This window comes from Mustela lutreola, chromosome X (assembly GCF_030435805.1).
Source record: "Mustela lutreola isolate mMusLut2 chromosome X, mMusLut2.pri, whole genome shotgun sequence".
Lineage (NCBI taxonomy): Eukaryota > Metazoa > Chordata > Mammalia > Carnivora > Mustelidae > Mustela > Mustela lutreola.
This window is the reverse complement of record NC_081308.1, coordinates 112,353,471-112,369,102: the sequence shown is the minus strand read 5'-3', so window position 1 is coordinate 112,369,102 and position 15,632 is coordinate 112,353,471.

Genomic DNA, 15,632 nt, shown 5'->3' with positions numbered 1-15,632 from the left:
TTGGCGATTGTCATCTCTCAAAAGAGCCAGTTCTGTTTCCTCCTTCCCAATCTGGATGCTTTTTCTTTCTTTTCCTTTCCTGATTGCTCTGGCTTAGTAATCTCCAGTTCAGTGCTTAATCTGAGTGGCAAGCGTGGGCATTCTTGACTGTTTACAACCAAAGTGGGAGAGCATTCACTCTTTGACCATTGATACTATGATGATGTTATGATGTGAGCTATAGACTTTTCTCATGTCCATTATCAGTTTGAGAAATTTACCTTCTATTCTGACTTTGCTGAGAATTTGTTTTTATTTGTGGTAAAATATGCATAACATAAAATTTGTCATTTTAGCCATTTTAAGTATACATTTTAGTGGTATAATGTACATTTACATTGTTGCACAGTCATTACCACCATCTACCTCCAGAACTGTATCATCTTCCCAAACTGAAACTCTGTTCCCATTAAGCATTTCCTCCTCCCAGCCCCTGACAACCACTATTGTAGTTGCTGTCTCTATAACTTTGACTACTCTAGGTACCTCATATAAGGGGAATCATATATTTGTCCTTTTGTGACTGGCTTATTTCCACTTGTCTTCAAGGTTTATCCCTATTGTGACATGTGTCAGAATTTCCTTCTTTCTAAGACTGAATAATGTTCCATTGTGTATGGTGTGTGTGTGTATGTGTGCGCACACTATATTCTGTTTATCCATTCATCTGTCACTGGACACTTGGGTTGCTGCCACCTGTCTTCGTCCATTTGGGCTGCTGTAACAGATTACCACAGACTAGGTGGCCTGTAAACAGCAGAAATTTCTTTCTCACATTTCTAGAGGCTAGAAATCCAAGATCAAGATGCTAGTATGGTCAGATGAAAGCACTCTTCCTGGTTCACAACCAATGCCTTTTCTCTGTGTTCTTACAGGGCAGAAGGGGCTAGGGAGCACTGTGGGATCTCTTTCATGAAAACACTGATCCCATTCATGAGAGCTCCACCCTCATAAATTAATCATCTCCCGAAGACCCCACCTACCAATGTGGTTGGGGCCCATCACCTTTGGGAATTTGGATTACAAGGTATGAATTTTGGGGGACATATTCAGACCACTGTACCACCTTTTGACTATTGTGAATAATGCTGCTGTGAACATGGGTGTACAAATATCTCTTGGAGTCCCTGCTTTCAATTCTTTTTTTTTTTTAATTTGACAGACAGATCACAAGTAGGCAGAGAGGCAAGCAGAGAGGGGGGGGGGAAGCAGGCTCCCCACTGAGTGGAGAGCCCGATGCTGGACTCGATCCCAGGACCCTGAGATCACAACCTGAACTGAAGGCAGAGACTTTAACCCACTGAGCCACCCTGCTTTCAATTTTTTTTGGCATATACACAGAAGTGGAATTGCTGGATTATATGGTAATTCTATCTTTAATTTTTAATTTTTTGAGGAATTGCCATATCATTTTCTGCAGCAACTACACCAGTTTACTTCTCAGCAGCAATGCACAAGCATTCCAATTTCTCCACATCCTTGCTAATACTCTTTCTTTGGTCTTTCTTTCTTTCTTTTTTTAATACTAGCCAGTCTAATGGGTGTGAAGTTGTTCTGTGCCCCAGTCTTAATTTATAAAGTTTACTGAGTGGCAGCATGGAGAGATTGATGCCATTGAAAGAACATTTTAATGTTACTTATGGTTACTCTAGAAATAATAGACAATATTCCTTTACCTTAATCATCCCAGAGCCAGGTACCAGGCAACCAGAGAACATTCCTGTAGTTCAGAGCCTGCCAAAATTATTTAAACGACCCAATCTTAAACTGTTTACGCTGCCTGTCTTGCCATTCCCAATTAAGTCAGTGGCCTATACCTATCCCTCCTTTATCATACAGTCACCTTTATAAATGAACGCCTGGGCATAGAACAGTTGGCACAGTGTGCTAGGTGACTCAGGGTTCAACGGAGGGGGCTTGCTTCTAGACTGCTCTTGGCTTACTGACTGGCTTTACCAAACAATGGGTGCTATCAGGGAAGGCGTGGCTGGCTCTTGGCATGTTGGCACTCTGGAGGCCACTGGTTCATGATATACCTGCTGGACACTGCCATGACCTTCCAGCTAAATCAAGGAGAACCTCGAAAGCATGAGCCTCCATGGCACTCCTCACTTAGTCTGGACAGCTTGGTCCACTGGGCCAAATCTGATTTCCCTGGTTTGACACACGTAGGTTCCAAAGGTTAAAAAAGGGGGAGGGAGTTTAGCTACCTAGAAATATAGGCCATTTTAAAAGGAAAAAAAAAAAGCTTAAATTGGGACAGGGATGGCCCCAGTGAGAGTTTCCTTAGAGGCATGGGGTCCGTTTTCTCTCCCCCTTTCTCTCTTACCAGCTGGAGACAAAAACTAAAGACTGTGGCTTCAGGTGGCTACAAGCCTATAGCACAGGGGAAAAAAACAGGAAAAAAAAAAGACCATGGTTTTTGGCCCATGGGGATACAAGGCCAAGGGGAAAAAAGGCAAACTTTAAACCTTATGTACTGAGCAAATGAAGGTCTGACAAACATACTGCTAGCCCTAGATTACTTATTGATTTTATTTTTTTAAACATTTTTATTTATTTGAGAGAGAGAGAGAACAAGCAGGGAGGAGGAGCAGAGGGAGAGGGAGAATCAGACCCCTACAGAGTGGGGAACCCAGTTCAGGACTAGATCCCAGGACCCCATGATCATGACCTGGGCCCAAGGCAGATGCTTAACCAACTGAGCCACCCAGGTGCCCTTATTGATTTTATTTTAATATTTATTTATTTATTTTTTAAGATTTTATTTATTTATTTGACAGAGAGAGATCCCAGGATCATGACCTGAGCTGAAGGCAGAGGCTTAAACCCCTGAGTCACCCAGGTGCCCCTTATTTTATTTTTTAAAGATTTATTTATTTATTTAAGAGATAGAGGTGGGGGAGGGGCAAAGGAGAAGGAGAGAGTATTTTTTTTTTAAAGATTTTATCTATCTGTCAGAGAGAGAGAGAGTGAGCACAGGCAGACAATGGCAGGCAGAGGGAGAAGCAGGCTCCCTGCCGAGCAAGGAGCCTGATGTGGGACTCAATCCTAGGACGCTGGGATCATAACCTGAGCTGAAGGCAGCCACCCAACCAACTGAGCCACCCAGGCGTCCCAAAGGAGAGAGAATCTTAAGCAGACTCCAAACCTAGTGCGGAGCCTGATGTAGGACTTGATCTCACAAACCTGTGATCATGACCTCAGCTGAAATTAAGTCAGACATTTAATCAGCTGAGCCACCCAGTGCCCCAGCCCTGGATTACTTACTGCTTTTAAAACAAACTTCTAGGGACGCCTGAGTGGCTCAGTTGATTGGGCGGCTGCCTTTGGCTCAGGTCGTGATCCTGGTGTCCTGGGATCGAGTCCCGCATTGGGCTCCTTTCTTGGCAGGGAGCCTGCTTCTGCCTGCCATTCTGTCTGCCTGTGCTCACTCTCTCTCTCTGACAGATAGATAAAATCTTTAAAACAAACTTCTAGGTACAGGGGGAGAAAATGAAATGTAATTAAGTAATTATATATGCATATAAAAGATTATAGTATAAATATATAATAGAGAAATCGTATATATATGCACATATGTGATATATATATAAAACTAGTTTAAAACAAAGCCCCAAATTTGATCGAGTTCAAGTCCAAAATTAAATGCTAAAGAATTTGTATAAGTAAATGATAAAAAGACTGCTGATTGGCTATTGTGCCTCTACAACCTTTGTTCTGAATTTAACATTTGCTAAACTACATCAATTGATAAGGCCTTTATGGACTTAATCAAGATGGGGCTCAAATTGTAGCTGTATCTGGGAATCTCACTGAACTTCAGCATTCTGTCCTCTATAATCTTAAGAAGGTAACTAAATATAAAGTGAAGAAAAAAATTGGTTTGTTTCACTCTAATTGTAGCCTTATCTAAGTTTCCAAAATTATAATAACCATTGACCTAAAACATTCCATTTAGACATATGTGGTCTGACACAATAAATAGTAACTTAAAATTAAAGTAGGTCTTTGACAGTAAACCGCAAGTGTTGGAGAGGATGTGGAGAAAGGGGAACCCTCTTATACTGTTGGTGGGAATGCAAGTTGGTACAGCCACTTTGGAAAACAGTGTGGAGATTTCTTTTTTTTTTTTTTAAAGATTTTATTTATTTATTTGACAGACAGCGACCACAGTAGACAGAGAGGCAGGCAGAGAGAGAGGAAGGGAAGCAGGCTCCCTGCCGAGCAGAGAGCCCGATGTGGGGCTCAATCACAGGACCCCAGGATCATGACCTGAGCTGAAGGCAGAGGCTTTAACCCACTGAGCCACCCAGGCACCACCAGTGTGGAGATCTCTTAAGAAATTAAAAATAGAGCTTCCCTATGACCCTGTAATTTCACTAATGGGTATTTACCCCAAAGATACAGATGGAGTGAAAAGAAGGGCCATCTGTACCCCAATGTTCATAGCAGCAATGGCCACAGTCGCCAAACTGTGGAAAGAGCCAAGTTGCCCTTCGACAGACAAATGGATAAGGAAGATAGGGCCCATATATACAATGGAATATTACTCAGTCACCAGGAAGGATGAATACCCAACTTTAGTATCAACATGGATGGGACTGGAGATTATGCTGAGTGAAATAAGTCAAGCAGAGAAAGAGTCAATTATCATATGGTTTGACTTACTTGTGGAGCATAAGGAATAACATAGAGGACTTGGGAGAAGGAGAGAAGTGAGTTGGGGGAAATTGGAGGGGTAGATGAACCATGAGAGACTGTAGTCTCTGAGAAACAAACTGAGGGTTTTGGAGGGAAGGGAGTGAAGTGTTGGGAGGGCCTTGGTGGCGGTTATTAAGGAGGGCACATATTGCATGGAGCACTGGGTGTGGTGTATAAACAATGAATCTTGGGGGGCACCTGGGTGGATCAGTGGGTTAAAGCCTCTGCCTTTGGCTCAGGTCATGATCCCAGAGTCCTGGGGTCGAGCCCCGCATCAGGCTCTCTCCTCAGGGTGGGGAGCCTGCTTCCTCCTCTCTCTCTGCTTGCTTCTCTGCCTGCCTCTCTGCCTACTTGTGATCTTTCTGTCAAATAAATAAAAAATATTCAAAAAAAATAAACAACGAATCTTGGAACACTGAAAAAATAAAATAAAATTTATAAAAAAACATAAAAAAGTAGGACTTTGGGACTTACAGATTGGCTTAATGAAATGGAACCCCACTGACCCCCAGTTAAAATCATTAGCCTGGCCCAATATAAGTTAAAACAGGGGGATCAGGAATTAAGACTCACTATACAAAACCTAATTAATAAAGGGGTGTATATCTTCACTACTTCTTTGATAGCCATTTTTGCCTGTTCTTAAGTCTAAAAAAAAAAAAAGAGTTGTGTGTGGGTGGGTATTCCTCATGGTAGATCACTACTATCTTTATGCTATGGCCCCTACACCAGACATCCAATATTATTAAAATGACTGATTTTGTTCAGTGAATAACTGGCAAATATTTTGCTCTTAAAGATTTGGCTACCATTTTCTGTTCAGTATCTATTTCAACAGCCTCTCAGCTACAGTTTGCTTTTTCCTCTGAAGGGACACAAACAACTCCAGGCTACCCATGGGACATCTCAACAGATGTGCCATCACACACAATCTTTACAGACAAGGTCTTAACTACATCCACCTTCCTGTAGGAGCACAGGTATGACATTACACTGATAATCCTCCAAGGAGATTCAGTAAATACACTCATTAAGGACATACCAATCCAACATCTTTCAGTCTGTCTTGGGTTCTGATGACAACATGTTTCTCTTTTACAAATTTTATTCCCAAATTAAAATTGACAGGCACTTTTGTCAGTCACTCCCCCTCCCCCTGCCAAGCTCCTTCACCAAAGACACTTTGGCAATGTCTTCTCATTCTTGCTGGAGTCTGAGCCACTTCTGATGGCTGTAAGTTGACCAAGGGCTTCAGGTACAAGAACCACCCCCCAATCTCATACGATACACCATTAAAACAAAACAAAACAAAACAAAAATGACTGGCCATCTGCAGGGCTTTCCTAAAAATAGAGGCTTTCATAGACCTGAGCCTGTGATCCTACATACTCTGTTGCCCAGTATGCTTTGAGTCATGGAAACAGCATCCCACAAACTTGGCACAGCTACAGAGGCCTTCTTAAAAGAGGATGCAACCACACCTGGGCTTTCTGACATATTCTGCTTGCAGGAGGGGGTGACTTTCCCTGTCCTCAGTCCCTTGCCAGATGCTAAGGTACTAGAAGAAGTCACCCCTCCCCCAAACGCTTGGATACCTTGGAAACCCCCTGGGGTTAACTGAGTGAGCAACAGTACAGTACGTTTATCCCAATGGCACTGTTGACTGTCATACGTGATTGAGCTAAGTGAAATGTTGCTGCTTCCCATCCTTTAGCTAGGATATCCCTCATAAAAGATGGGACCCAAAAAACAACACACTTAGCCAAACTTCAGGCAGTCATCTTAATACTGGATGCCCCAGCCAAGGAATGGTACTATTTTTACATTTATTGTAAACCGATGGGCATTGCCTTAAAATGGTCTCTTTCAGGTTAAAGAATTCCAGGAATCTCTTGCCTTATGGAAACCCAAAATATGAAAGGACTCACATTCTCTAAATATAAGGCCTTGCCAAAATACTCATTACCTTTGGAGTTAGAAACAATAATAATAACCAAGGTACACATTTCATTTCTTAAAATATATGATTCCTGGCTCTTGGAAAAGACACTCAACAGAACTTCTGTGTCTCTAGTAGGTCCCAAATAGCCTCTTTAACTAAGAGACATAATGGTCTTCTCAAACAATTCCTTTTCAAATTTCAGTCTCTATGAGTCTCTATCTCACCCCAGGCCTTAACCAATCTTTATAAATTTTTGATCTTGCTCTATCCCATGGGGACTGGAGGCCAAATCCAGGGTGCATATTCTCCTAGGACCGTTAACCATAGATTGTCCCATAGGCAGGTCAGCTGCTCATCTGATATATAACCCATTTGAACCTAAACTTCCACCCCAAATAAAAAGCCCATTAAGTGTAGCTACATACTGTGCCGGTGATTGTAGTCTTATTACCACAGGTCTGGATACTTTCATTTGTTTATAATCTGGAGGCCCAACTGCCCAAGTAAGCCATTGTTTCAACCAAACATGGCAAATGCTAAGACCCACATCAACCCGAGTAGGTAACCCCTTAAAAAGGATACCCCAAGGGACGCCTGGGTGGCTCGGTTGGTTGGACAGTTGCCTTCGGCTCGGGTAATGATTCCAGGGTCCTGGGATGGAGTCCCACATCGGGCTCCTTGCTCAGCGGGGAGCCTGCTTCTCCCTCTGCCTCTGCCTGCCGCTCTGTCTGCCTGTGCTCCCACGCTCTCTCTCTCTCTAACAAATAAATAAATGAAATCTTTAAAAAAATTAATTAAAAAATAATAAAAACAAAAAAAAATACTTAAAAAAAAAAAGGATACCCCCAAGTCCCTAGATGACATTGCCCTAGTCTGGAAACTTACTGCTGGAGATGACATCACTTCAGACAATATCACCTCAATCCAAGACCTCACCACTGGAGACGACTTCACCCTAGGTGCTAAGACTTCCAAACAGTATGCATGAACTGCCTCTCCTAAGGCACAAAATGGACACAGGACATTTTTGCTTTTCTTCCTTTGATATTAGGGATCCTATTATGTTCCTGAGCTCAGTGTCTGCAGAGCTCACGATCCTGCTATACTTCTTGCTCTTTGCTAAAATGTACACTCCTATACTCCCAGGTCTAAAGGGAAATCTGGTAGCAGCTATCGCTATCTGTGTCATTCTTAAAAGTATTGGTGATTATTGCGTTCCCCAGAAGACACCTGCTTCTTATCATAAACTTCTAAATCAACTAACTAAACTAAACTAACTAAATTTTTAGTAACAATATTTTTAGTAAAAAGTGCCTTTTACTACTCTCCTCCAGCTATCCACCACAATCTCCTGCCTTGCATCTCTGACCATGACCACCACCACCACTCCTTCCCTTTAACTACACACAAATACCACTAATCTTTACCTAGGCTTAGCAGTTCATACCCTCCAATAACACAACTTCCAGGCCCACCACCTTAACATGAGCAAATTTCTAACACACTTTACAACTCCACTAACATGTCGTTAGATACCTCCTAAGTTTCAAATCCACTTTCTTAGCTAAGGCCATAATAAGTAAGAAACTTAGTTATGCGCTGACCTACAAGGATTCATCCCTTTACTTGTGTTCCCCCTTCTTATTCCCATAATAAAATGTCTTTTCTCATTTGGGACAACTTGAGCCGTACTGCTGAAAACCTCTATTACCAGCACCCCAAAGTTTTCTTAATATGATTTCTTTTTAAAAGAAGATTTATTTATTTATTTTAGACAGACAGAGAGGAGGGAAAGGGCAGAGGAAGAGGGAGAGAGAAGTTCCAGCAGACTCCCTGCTGAGGGAGAAGCCCCAACACAGGGCTCCATCCCATGACCCTGAGATCATGACCTGAGCTGAAATCAGGAGTTGGACGCTTAACTGATGAGCTACCCAGGCACCAGCCCCCCATCCCATTTTTAAATCTAGTATGGTCATCTGTTTTTATATAATTTACATTTAATATAATTAATATAATTATTGATTATAATATAAATATATTTATAATTGCCATTTTGCTATTTTATGTCTCATGTGTTTTTTCTCTTCTATTTCTTCTTTACCTACATTTGCATGAGGTTGATATTTTGCAATTTCTTTTTTTTTTAAGATTTTATTTATTTATTTGACAGACAGAGATCACAAGTAGGCAGAGAGGCAGGCAGAGAGAGAGGAGAAAGCAGGCTCTCCGTGGAGCAGAGAGCCCGATGGAGGGCTTGATCCCAGGACCCTGGGATCATGACCTGAGCCAAAGGCAGAGGCTTTAACCCACTGAGCCACCCAGGGGCCCCGATATTTCACAATTTCTATTATCTCTATCTTATGTTTGCCTTGGGCTCAGTTTGCTTTAATTTTTATAGATTCTTAAGGCAAAAACTTATTGACTTGAGATCTTTCTTCTTTTCTCCTATAATGTCAAGCTATAATTTTCCCTCCATGCATGGTTTTAGCTCTACCTCATATATTTTTAACACATTGTGATTTGGTTTTCATTCAGTTCAAATTTCTTTCTAATTATCCTTGAGATTTCTTCTTTTACCTGTGGGTTATTAGAAATATATTGTTTAATTTGCAAGTATTTCTGGATTTCCTAAATTTCCTTCTATTATTGATTTCTTTTTTTTTAAGATTTTATTTATTTATTTGACAGACAGAGATTACACGTAGGCAGAGAAGCAGGCAGAGAGAGGAAGGGAAGCAGGCCCCCTGCTGAGCAGAGAGCCCGATGTGGGACTTGATCCCAGGACCCTGAGATCATGACCTGAGCCGAAGACTGCGGCTTAACCCACTGAGCCACCCAGGCACCCCTATTATTGATTTCTAATGCCATTGTCATCAGATACATACATTGTATAATTTCAATTAATAAATTTTTTTTATTTTTAAAATTTTAATCCTTTTAAATCCATTGTAGCTTGTTTTATGGCTGAGGATAGGCTGTAAATGAAAACAATATTAGATGTTCCATGTACGCTTGAAAATAAAATGTGTATTCTTTTGTTGTTGGATGGAATGTCCCCTAGATATCATTTAGAGTAAATTTTATGACAGTGTTGTTCAGGTCTTCTTTATCCTTGCTGATTTTTTTCTCTAATTGTTCTATTAATTGTTTTTTTAAAAAATTTTATTCAAATTCCATTAATTAACATATAGTGTCTTATTAGTTTCAGATGTAGGGTTTAGTGATTCATCAGTTGCATAGAACACCCAGTGCTCATCACATCAAGTGCCCTCCTTAGTGCCCATCACCTAGTTTCACCTCCTCCTCCCACCTACCTCCCCTCCAGCAACCCTCAGTTTGTTTCCTATAGTTAAGAGTCTCTTATGGTATGTCTCCCTCTCTGATTTTGTCTTACTGTGTTTTTAACTCCCTTCACCTATGATCATCTGTTTCGTTTCTTAAATTCCACATAGGAATGAAATCATATAATTGTCTTTCTCTGATTGACTTATTTTTGCTTAGCAAAATATCCTCTAGTTCCATCCATGTCATTGCAAATGGTAAGATTTCATTTTTTTTTTGATGGCTGAGTAATATCCCATTGTGTGTGTGTGTGTGTGTTTGTGTGTATGTGTGTGTGTGTATTTGTCACATCTTCCTTATCCATTTATCTGTCGATGGACATCTGGGTTCTTTCTGTATTTTGGTTATTGTGGACATTGCTGCTTGTTCTACTAATTATTGAGAGTAAGATATTAGAGATTATTCTCCCTTCAGTTCTATCAGGTTTTGTATCATTTATGTTGGGGCACCTTTGTCAGGTATGTATTTGTAATTGTTATGTCTTCCTGATGAATTGACTCTTCCTCACTATAAAATGTCATTTTTTTCTCTAGTAATACTGTTTGTGTTAAAGTCTATTTTATATGATGTTACTTGTGGTAGGCAGTATTTTAAAGATGGCTACACAAGATTCCTGTTCTCTTCTTATTCATTCAGATACTAATCTGGATACTGTTATGAAGTGATCAATTTTCCAGATGTAATTAAAGCCCTAAGTCTGGGGCGCCTGGCTGGCTCAGTCAGTAGAGCATGTGACTCTTGATCCTGGGGTAGTGAGTTCAAGCCCCACATTGGGCATAAAGCTTACTTAAAACATATATATATATTTTTTGAAAAAAACCCAAGTCAGTTAATCTTATACAAAGATCATCTAGGTGGAACTGACCTAATCAGGTGAACCCTGTAAACACAAAGGTTTTTTCTGGCTGGTGCTAAATTAGGTTGACAAAGATTCAATGCCCAAGAAAGATTTAAAGCTCTATTGCTTGTGGAAAGATAGTAGGGACCATGTGTCAAAGAAATGGGGACCTCAGTTTTACGGCTGCCAGGAATGGAATTTCTGCCAAAAACCTGAAGTTGAAAGCAGATTCTTTGAACTTCAGAGCAGATGTTTTTGTTTGTTTGTTTGTTTAGAAGCAGATTATTCCCTAGGGCTTCCAGATAAGAAGCCAGCCTGTCCAACACTTTGATTTTTCCTTTTTGAGTCCCTAAGCAGAGAACATGCCTGGACTTATGGCCTGTAAGACTGTGAACTAATAAATTGTTACTGTTTCAAGCTGCTAAATTTGTGGTCCTTTGTTACAAGCAATAGAAAACTAATGCCTTGGGATAGCTGCTCCAGCTGTCTTATGGTTACTTACAGTTTGCACACGGCATATCATTTTCCATTCTTTCAACCTATCTGTGCCTTGAATCTAAAGTATCTGTTCTAGACAGCCTACAGTTAGATCCTCTTTTTTTTTAAGTAGGCTTCCCACCCAGCATGGAGCCCAGCATGGGGCTGGAACTCCTGAGCCTGAAATCAAGACCTGAGCTGAAATCAAGTGTTGAATGCTTAACTGACACTGAGCCACCCATGTGCTCCAGATTCCATTTATAAATCTAGTCTGATCATCTATTTTTATTTTAATGTTTATTTCATTTACATTTAATGTAATTATTGATCATAATATAAATGTCATTATTTATAACTACCATTTTGCTATTTTCTATGTCTCATGTATTTTTCTCCTCTATTTCTTCCTTACTGTCTACTTTTGCACTAAACAGATATTTTCTAGTGTGCCATCTTAATTTTCTTTATTTACTCTAATTGTTGAATTATTTTCTTAGTGGTAGGTCTGGGAATTACAATATACATCTTAACCAAAAACAATACACTACACATTAGTCCTAACTTATTTCTGGTAGTGTATAGAAGTGCTTTAATATTACTTCCTTTCCTCTCCCTTCCTTTGTGCTATTATCACATTCATCACTTTTTTATGTAAATCTACCAATATTTTAATAATTATTGTTTTATGCAGATGACTTTTAAATCAGTTGTGAGAAGGAAAGAAAAATATGTTTATGTTGTATTTTATGTTTTCCTATGTAATTACATTTACTGATGTTTTCTTGCTTTGTGTGGGTTTGAGTTACAATTTCTCTTCAGCCTCACAAAGTTCCTTTTTTTTTAAATTAAAAAAACCCCTTTTTTGGGCGCCTGGGTGGCTCAGTTGGTTGGACGACTGCCTTCGGCTCAGGTCATGATCCTGGAGTCCCGGGATCGAGTCCCGCATCGGACTCCCAGCTCTTTGGGGAGTCTGCTTCTCCCTCTGACCTTATCCTCGCTCATGTTCTCTCTCACTGTCTCTCTTTCAAATAAATAAATAAAATCTTTAAAAAAAAAACCCTTTTTTATTCTTTTTTTTAGCCTGATGAATTTCTAAAAATTTCTTATAAGGCAGGTCTGATAGCAATTAGTTCTCCCGGGCTTCCCCCCTCCCCGGGAATGTCTTTTTTTGTGGGGCCTTCAATTTTTAAGGATTATTTCGGTGGGTATAGGATTATTTTTTACTAGCAGTGTTATTGAGATATAAATCATATAACATACGATTAACTCACTTAAAGTGCTCAATGGTTTTTAGTATATTCACAGAGTTGTACAACCATCACCACCATTAATTTTAGAACATTTTCATCACCCCCAAAGAAACCCTGTAGCATTTGCAGTCACTCCCCATCACCTACCCTCTAGATAATTCATGTAAATGGAATTATGTCATATGTAGTATTTTATGACTGCCTTCTTTCACTTATTTTCAAGATTCATCCATGTTGTAGCATATATCAGTACTTCATTTCTTTTTATTGCTGAATAATATTCCATTGTTTGGATACACTATGCTTTGTTTATCCATTTATTAGTTGATGCACATTTGGGTGGCTTCCACTTTTTGGCTATTATGAATAATGTTGCTATAATCATTCATGTACAGGTTTTTATGTGGACATAGGATTCATTTTTTAAAGATTTTATTTATTGGTGGGGGGAGCACAGAGGGCGAGTGAGAGGGAGGAGCAGACTCCCGGCGGAGCAGAGAGCCCAACATGGGGCTTGATCCCAGGACCCCGAGATCATGACCTGAGCCAAAGGTAGATGCCCAACTGACTGAACTACCCAGGCTCCCCTAGACATAGGCTTTAAATTCTCTTGGGTATATACATAAGAGTGGAATTTCTGAATCATATGATAACGCTATGTTTAACCTTATGAGGAACTGCCGAACTGTTTTCCAAAGTGGTTGCATCATTGTACTTCCCCACCAGCAGTGTGTAAGGATTCCTATTTCTCCACATCCTAGCCAATACTTGTTATTACCTGTCTTTTTGGTTGTAATATCATCTGTGTTTATAAATAGTATTTCTTGATATTTTTTAATACATTTAGACACTTAAAAATTTGAAATATACTAAATATTGTTTTACTGATTCTCTGCTTTATGAATTCTGAACTTTTAAAAAAGATTTTATTTATTTATTTATTTGAGAGAGAGTGAGAAAGCATGAGAGGGGGGAGGGTCAGAGGGAGAAGCAGAGCAGAAACTGAGCTCCCTGTTGAGCGTGGCTCAACCAGCTGAGCCACCCAGGTACCCATGAGTTCTGAACTCAAAAAATACTGGTATTTATCAATACATATTTCAGTATTAAACAAAGAAGGATCCCAAACTCTCATTTTTTTTGATTATTGCAATAAATAATTGCACTTTCTTTTTAAAAAATTTATTTATTTATGACAGAGAGAGATAGCAAGAGAGGGAACACAAGCAGGGGGAATGAGAAAGGGAGAAGCAGGCTCCCTGCTGAGGGGGGAGCCCGATATGGGGCTTGATCACAGGACACTGGGACCACGATCCGAGCTGAAAGCAGACACTTAGTGACTGAGCCACCCAGGTGCCCCAATAATTGCACTTTCTTATAAAATCTTGCATGGCAAATTATCTTCAGAACTTAGAACTAGGGAATGAGGGCAAACTTTTTCACTACTTGTGTATTCCATCTACAAAACTAATGAGAGCTATGCAGCTCATTCCTTCTTTGTGCTGGCTGTTAGAAAGCTTAAAGCTAGAGTTTTGCTTAGTCACAAATTCTTGCAAAACTGTTTAACTTTTATTTTCATCTTCTATGTTGTGGATGTTGCTTTTATACCTCTAAATTTAGTGGCAAACTTTCAGAGGGAAATAAGGTATAAAGAAGTAAATAAACAAATGTTCAGTAAGTACCCTTGGTCCACACAGCAATCCCAAGGTGGTAGGGTAAATATTCCCAGCTCTATACATAATGAAATGAGGCAATAAAAAGTGATTTGCTGGGGCGCCTGGGTGGCTCAGTGGGTTAAGCCGCTGCCTTCGGCTTAGGTCATGATCTCAGGGTCCTGGGATCGAGTCCCACATCAGGCTCTCTGCTTAGCAGGGAGCCTGCTTCCTCCTCTCTCTCTCTCTCTGCCTGCCTCTCTGCCTACTTGTGATCTCTCTCTGTCAAATAAATAAAATCTTAAAAAAAAATAAAAAGTGATTTGCTTATAGTCAGAAGCTTAGAAGTGGCAAAACTGATACCAGAATACGGATCTTGAAAGTCTCTCATTTCAGTCTTTTACACTACCTCATCAACATTCCATCATCATGTTTAAGAGACACTTTCTGATATCTGGAAAGTATTCAAAAGAAGCACCTATAGAACTAACACTTAAATGTGATAGATCCCCATGGGAAGCTGTTCAATAGACCATCACAGTGATTGAGATAATTTTAAATGTTCTTTAATTCAGTCCCTACAATGGCCTACCTCTGTATGATAGGGAAAAAACTACCTTTTTTATTCTTCAGTGATGATCTGTGATTCTATTTATTACTAATATTAAGATTATCAATTTGTTGCTAATGCTAAGAAAGATGGTATAAAACATAAAAATCTAGTAATTGTTTGATAATATGGGCCATGGTATCTGGTATCTGCAGTTAGCTTAATTAAGAATAGGAGACAATATTTCCAAACAACTCCAATCTAGAGTAATTTATAGGAATTGACTTTATATTTCACTGCATTATATTTTATAGTCATATAAAAATTATTTGGCTATATGGAATTTATGCATTCTCCTTAAAGAAAGTGAATAACTATTGAGATAGTTATAGAAACGCATTTGGTATTCATTACTAGTATACTGAATAGAATTTAGGTTTTAGTGCCAGATACAATGTGAGAACGCCATTAGCTAAAAGTTACACTGACCATTGGGTGATTTCTGGGAATTTAAATTCACTTATGAAGTTGAGCATATAAATTATATGTGGATTGCAGATCTATGTAGCAATTACAAAAACAGTCTAAACATGAATAGGAGAATTTAATAAATTTTCTAGAAGAACTGTCTCCTATCCTCATTCTATCTCCACTTCTAGACTTGAGTGTTGTGGACACTGGCCAAGTTTGGTCCAAAAAATGAGCTCATTACTATGAATTAATAAGCATCACAAACATGACTTAATTCACTATGTGCTAAGTGACAGGACCCTGTAGTTGAATACATATTCATTTTCTAGAACGGTAAGAAGCATTAGAAGTTGCCTCAGTCATTTTATAG